Here is a 7,166-nt window from a genome sequence, read left to right on the forward strand (position 1 = left end):
ACACGAGAAAGTGTTTTTTTACTTCACCAAAAACAGGCACGTTAAAGAGGATCTTAGCACAACACCTTTCTCCGAGACGAAGCAGAAAAAGTGTTGCGAAATGACTTCAGTGTCTGACTTGTTTGGTAAGATGTTCACACAGGATATTAGTTCAGTTCAAACAGATTCCACAGTTGCTGGATTCTTTTTTTATCTCTGGAGTGGGTCGGCGTAAACAAGTGCATTACCCAATAAAAGCATCAGCGAGTTGCTCAGCGCAGTGTCGCAACTGACCTAGTGGGAAAACAACATGTGTGGGGGGTGGGGGTCAGGGGGGGGGGGGTCGCATGAGTTCAACGAGTCTGAGTCGAATTCTTGACATTCTAGCACAGCCCTTTATGGAACCGCTCACCTTGTAGCTTTGACCTGCCCTGCCCGGGGGGGGGCAGATACCGCTGTAAACAGAGTTTGTCTTTACACAAATCACATCCAGCTGGTAGCGCAATGCTCAAGACAAACCGTGTGAGCAACAGAAAAGCACAAGTATAACCACTTTGTAGCAAAGGACAAAGTAGCTGAAGGCTTGTTTTTATTAGTTAGTCTTAATCCCAGGAATCTCCAAATGGAGAGTTTTTTGCTTTGAAGACGTAAATGCGATTGAGGCAGTGCACTATGATAGATACGTCCAATTTATAGTTGAATAACTATAGATATACTGTACTATAGATTTCTTAACATGCTAAAGCAGTGTGCACGGGGCTTTAAATATGAGAAAAAGAGTCTGGAGCGTGGCGTCTTCTCAGCAGAATGGATTAACTGGTGTTTTTTTATCGAAGCTGCAATAGTTAGTTCGACTCACTAGCGTTCTACCTACAGTAGCAACCGAGTGTTATTTCCAAGGCTAAGGAGCGCATCGTTCACTAGCTACATCAATCTTTGTTTAATCTACATGCGCCAGCTACGAGGACACAACGCGCGGTTCGTTGCAGTATTCTCCGAAGCGCCAGAGGTCGTACAAACAAAATGTACCGTCGAACAAACCAACCTTTAGCTTTTAGGGTTAAAGGATACCGAAAAAAAGACCCTTCCACGACCAGCAACTCCTTTTGCACGGTTATGACTTTTTCTTTCTTGCACTTTTTCTCGGACCAACTAGCTCGATAGTGCAAAACAAGAAAAACGCAGCATATTTATTGCCATGTTCTGCCCAGTCTTTTAGCATGACGTCATGTATGTAGCAAGGAAGTTCATATGTAAAGACCTCTTTCTAGAATTGTGTGCTTGAAACATTACAAAGTCAGTTGGAGCCTTTTTCAATCATCCCGCTAATGCTAGCTCAGTTAGCAAGCTAGCAGCGGGTAAAGTCTGTCGTTTCAGCCGACAAGCGCTCGTCTACCTCTCTCTGAAATCCCGGTTGTTTGAAGAGTGATTCAAAGTTCAAACCGGTGGAGCTGCCACGGTTAGTATGTGCCGTGCAATGCTCCAACTGTGAGACACAAAATGTGTTCCAGCTTTTCTAACGTGTGGATTTGCTGCTTTTCTTTGCCCACTTGATATTAAATATAATTAGGGTTTGGTCTGACAAAACATGAACATTTGTTTCACCAAAAGTATAATTTTTTTTGACATTTTATCGACAAAACAGTCAATCGATTAGTTTCCCCGAATGCTTCAATATATTTCCTTGTAATTCTATTCAGGAGTTAAGCGGTTTTACTAAAGTAAACCTAATTAACATTCTCAGAGCTTCAATACTTATTACGTAAAGTGATGAGCCCAGAATACACTGCGAACTAGACCACAGGGGAAGTCCGGAGAGGAGGCCAGGGGGGGGGGGGGGGTCACTCCGCTGACACACTGTAGCTGCTGCAGGAAGAAGGTCATATAGATGGCCGCCGGCCACCTTCAGCTGAGCAGCACCTGCCGCAGCAGCACCCACCCCCCCCCTCATTTATCCAGCTCCTGTGTTTTCTTTCTCACATTTATGAATTTCTATCCCTCTCTGTGCTTTATTTGCATTTTGACGTTGTTTCAGAAAAGTCCTTTTCTCTTTTCTGATGTTTGGCTCAGTAGAAAAGCCTCTGACACAGTGTCATGAAGCAGTACGTGTGAGCTTTGCCTCATATAACGTTATCTAATGTGATAACACTCGGCGCTAGTCAGCCGGTATTATGCAAGACAGGAGGAGCTGTCAGTAATATTAGATATTAACAAATACAAATGCAACCCCTCCCCCCGCGCACATGTTTATCACATCAAATGTTCAGCGTTCACCCTCCCTCTTCTTCTCTTTTATCTTTGCTCCGCAGCATCTCGTCCTACAACAACACATTGCACCATTTACACGCGGCTCTCGCAGCACATGTTTTGTCACCTTTTAACTCCACTGCGAAAAAACGCCCGACGGAGTCGTTGTTTTTTAGGGGGGGGGGGGGGGGAATGCGCTTTTTCGCTTTTTTATGCCAACATTTAGCACGAAGACTGGAACAATGCAGTTTTCTGTGCAAATTAAACAAACAAGAACGTGTTCATTAGTGAGCTTTACAAGTGTTGGTTGTCAGATTTTGTTACTTTTGGACAAAGTTGTTATGCTAAGCTCAGTGTGGAAGTTTGAGTCTGTTCCACAGCGAGGAGGCCAGAGCACGTGTCCGGCTGCTTTGTACAGTCGACACGCTGAAATCTACCAAGACTGGTTTACAATTAAAAGGAATTTAATCCCACTGATGCAAGTACAGTCTTTACAGTGAAGTACACTATTTCCATAAAATATTAAATCAATAAAACCCCGTTTGCAAAAAACTCAACTCAGCTCCTCAGGTATAAAACCCGTCCGTCCTCTGAGAGCCATCACGCGAGAGAGAAAAAGACTTGAAATGAAACCACCCACATCCGTTCCAAACACCTCCTCTTCCGTTTATCCCAATTCCTATTGGCTAACTCCAGGAGTGTGTTCGCCTGTCTGCCTTTCTGTCCCTGAGTTTACGAACACATTCAATGACTGTCAGTTATTGTTTAATCCCTCTATGATAAACATTCAGTGTAAATGTTAAACTTCTGCAACTTTGGCAAAAGCTTCATGTCTCAAATTCTACTTCTAGCTACTAATCCTACAACACTTTATGCTTATCTTAATTATGCATTTCCAAAACACTTATGATTATGACTAATTATGAATTCTTAAATATGAATCATTGAACACTTTTATTATAGCTACTAAACACAGTTCTATGCTCAAATTTCTTACATCAGCTAACTGGGACCTGCTTGCGAATGCCTTATGTTTATTGTACAGACATGAGAGCGGTGTCCATTTTTTCTCGCCTATTTCTCGGCAAGAAAGGCAGAAAGCGCACTTCCTGAAAGATCTCTGGCGTTCATTTAAATGTTTATTTGCATTTGTATCTTAAAAAAAGTGTGTCAAGCAAAACTAAATTTAGCTGCCTCGCTAAATTTTTGCTTGGCTGGTGACGAAGAAAACTGCAGCTGAAAAGAAAGACTTGCTCATGATATGAATCACTGCTCCCCTGAGACATGCATGCAGAAACCCATTTATGTAACAGCTCGTCTATACCGCAGACACACAGTAGCCTCCATCCACACGGGAGATGTACTGCGGTAGCTATAAATAGGCCGTGACTCACTTTGTTTGACTTGGGGGGGGGGGGGGGGGGGGGGGCTGTTTTGTAACAAGCAGAGTGTGAGTGTACGTGCACATGCGGCTATATGTTTGTTGATGAATCGTCGTTGTAATATCTCCCCTAACAAACCTCAGTCATGACCTCAGTCTGCTCCACCAGCCAGGTGATGTTTTTCTTTATCTGGGGGACCACATGCAGGTGACCCCCCCCCCCCCCCCCGGACACGGACCCTGCTCTCTAATCAGACAATAATGTCAGCATCATTCGAGCCTCGGACCCCCCCCCGACACACATCAGAGGAAAACGTTTGGAAATGCACTCAGACTGAAGGAAGAAGCCAAGAGACCTCAGACCCGCTTCTATTCTTGGGCTCTGAACTACGTCACGCTGTTTCCAAAGCAACCACTTTTGATCGTTTTGGGCGGGGGCATGGCTTATAAAACAAACTACGTATGTTGGAGGGGGGGGGGCGTGGTGGCTCGAGGTGGAGTATGGAAGGATGAATCAAAACAATGAAAATATGCGCCGCATGCACTCAACTGTAGAAAGAGGAACATGATTGACAGGTTTTAATGAAATTAAGATTGTAACTGTCTGATTGTGGTCGGATCTGTCGCAATAACTGACAGCAGCACAGGATCGAGCTGCTTCCTGACGGATCCAGACTCCATCTGACATAATGATTCTGTTGACCCAGAATTCACAGCAGCCACAACACGCTCCAGGCTGCTGCTCTCTCTCGCTCCTTGTGTGCCCATTACAGCAAGTAGAGGTATGCAAATCAACAAGAACACAAATAACCAATTTTATTTATTAGTTATTTAGTTATTCCAGACATGCGGCAGCTCTTTTGCTGCTGACGGACCTGAGCACTACAATATCTTCCCGTGATAACAATAAATATGAATGAGGTCAGATCAGATGATGCTATTGTCCGATGTGCATGAGATCAAATCAATTACATAATGCTGGAGTCTCATGGCCGCGAGTGCTTCCAAAGAGCGCATGGTCAATTATCCAAATGAAAGCAAGCTTGTTGTTATTTTTTACAATAAGTATCAACGGGTAACCTCTGTAGAGTGAAGCCAATGCTGAAGTGCCTCAAACTTGCGATGTGATTGACAGGTCGCTAACACGGAGTTGTCCGTGTTTTCTTCTTACAACTTTAACCTTTTCACCGTGTGTTTTCAGTTCCTAAACATTTCTGGTCGCCTAAAAATGTCTTATGTGGCGCTCTGTGGTACTTAGCTCCACCCTCTCATGTCCCTTCTGGTTGCAGAAAGCCAAAATGGCGACGACCAAAATACCACAAACCGATGAGTGAAGTCACGCCGACTACGTCCACTTCTTATGTACAGTCTATAATGATAACAAAGTAAAAAGTCACCCTCCCGTTTCTTTGACTCGCTCTCCCCCATAGTAACTTTCATTCAGCCCCTAAGATGTCCAACTGACTGTAGCCAAAGCCATAAAAAGCTAGTTCATGAAACTGCACTGCAAAGGTTTAAGAGGAGATTTGGCAGATCACACGGTGCTCCCTCAGAGTGTTCGTTTGTCCACGTTTCCAAAAATTCATTTAAACGGCACAATGTTATCGGCATAACTCGCTGAACAGCATTCACTCCAGAAGCTGCTGTTCTATATGCGTAAACAGCCCATCCATCTCATTCAGGCACTGATATAGATGGCCCAGTTTCCACCTCCTTCACTCCAGCATGGCAGCGGCATGGCCGAGCGCTCAGGTTCACCGGGGCGGCGTTGGCAGAGGGTTTGATTGTTGTTGAGCCATCACAGCAGTGCTTGACAGTCATTTCACAACAACAAAGGCTGCCTTTTTTTCTCTTCTATTTTTCTTTTGCTGCGTGAATATGCACAGATGTTAAGAGTGGTTCCTGGCGTGAGTCAATAATCTCTCCGCTGTCTGAAAGTGTTTGCTGTGACAGTGATGGGTGAAGTGGTATACAGCTTCTCTGTTTAACCGACACCCCCCCCCAGCCCACTGTGGGTGAGGCCCTGGAAGACAAAGTCCTGTAACCTTTGACCTTGGAAACGAACGTATCTCCAAAAGATCTGCATCACTACATCACTCTGTAGCACCTATTTAAGGCCCTTTGCATCGTCGTCCCCGACAGAATGTCTGTGCAACAGGTGGTGGAGGACTAGTGGTTCAGCACGGTCCTGTTTGAAGGGCCAACACAAGAGGAGGAACCCAGCGTCCGGTAAAAGATTTTGAATCGGTTTTGAAGGGCCCAGTTCAGATGCCAGTCTGAAGCCCTGAAAACACACTGCCATGTTTAAGCCCCGTGATCAACACCAAGCACAAAGAAACCAGCGCAACATCAAACCTAATCTGAGCTAACCACATCAGTGAACCACATCAGGAGGAACAACACCATTTTAACCTCAGCAAGTAGCAGCTTTGTTATTCAAATTTATATCAAATGAATTACTACTGTCAGCCGATCCCACGGGAAGAGATGTATTACCTTAAGGAGACGAAGCAGACGCGACTTCACTTCAGCCTAGCTTTGTCCAAAAGTAACAAAATCTGACAACCAACACGTGTAAAGGTCACTTTAAACACCTTGTTGGTTTAATTTGCACAAAAACCGCATTGTTCCAGTCTTCATGCTATGCTAAGCTAATCGGGTTGCTGTTTGTAGCTTCACATTGAGACATGAGTGGTGTCGATCTACTCATCTAAATCTTGGCATGTTGGAATGTACATAATACAATCCAGTTATATTCGATACAATAATTCTTCTTTTGGACTTCAAAAGACGAGGCAAAATAATAACAACAACCTCAAAGAGGTCAAAAGACCAAAAAGCTAATAATCCCAATACCCCAAAAGTCCCGAAAAGACTTATAAAGCCCTCCAAAAGGCCTTTGACTCTGTTGTCTCCCCCTATTTATACAACTTTACTTGCTGCATCTTTCACCTCCAGATCCATATACGGTTAACAACTAAACATCACCAAACTATTAGAGTGCTGCACTTTTAACCACACGAACACTTAGCTAGCCCTCCTTCGAAGGTTCCCGTCAGGCCTTCATTGGCGGAGTATCGGTTACCATGGTTGCAATATATTAACTTACAGCCTTTTTTTCTTATACCGGCTCTGACGATGATCAGGCCAGAGTAAGTTAAACCAGGTTTATCATCATTAAACAAACACCAAATAATATGAGAGCACAAGTAAAGAATGAAATCATATCTCAGACCCAAACACCCTGAGCTCATGAGTAACTCATCAAAGAGAACGTCAGGATTACCGCTCACTGGACTCTGTGGCTAAAGGTTACAAGGCTCGTGTCAGTCAGGCGTGAAAACCCCAGAACGCCTCGTACATCCTGCTGCTGTGTCCGTTAGTAGCAGAGTTCATCTGCAGCACACAGCAGGACCACAATTTCACAATGTTGCATAATGTTCCCAAGTAATTGGTTCATTCACAAGTTAAAGAATACAAAAGGGAAGTAAATGTAGAGTCAGCAGCGGATAGGATTCAGTGTTAGTGCCCACCCGCTGGTTCCCCGCAGGTGTTTTTA

This window comes from Melanostigma gelatinosum, assembly GCF_949748355.1.
Source record: "Melanostigma gelatinosum genome assembly, chromosome: 13".
Lineage (NCBI taxonomy): Eukaryota > Metazoa > Chordata > Actinopteri > Perciformes > Zoarcidae > Melanostigma > Melanostigma gelatinosum.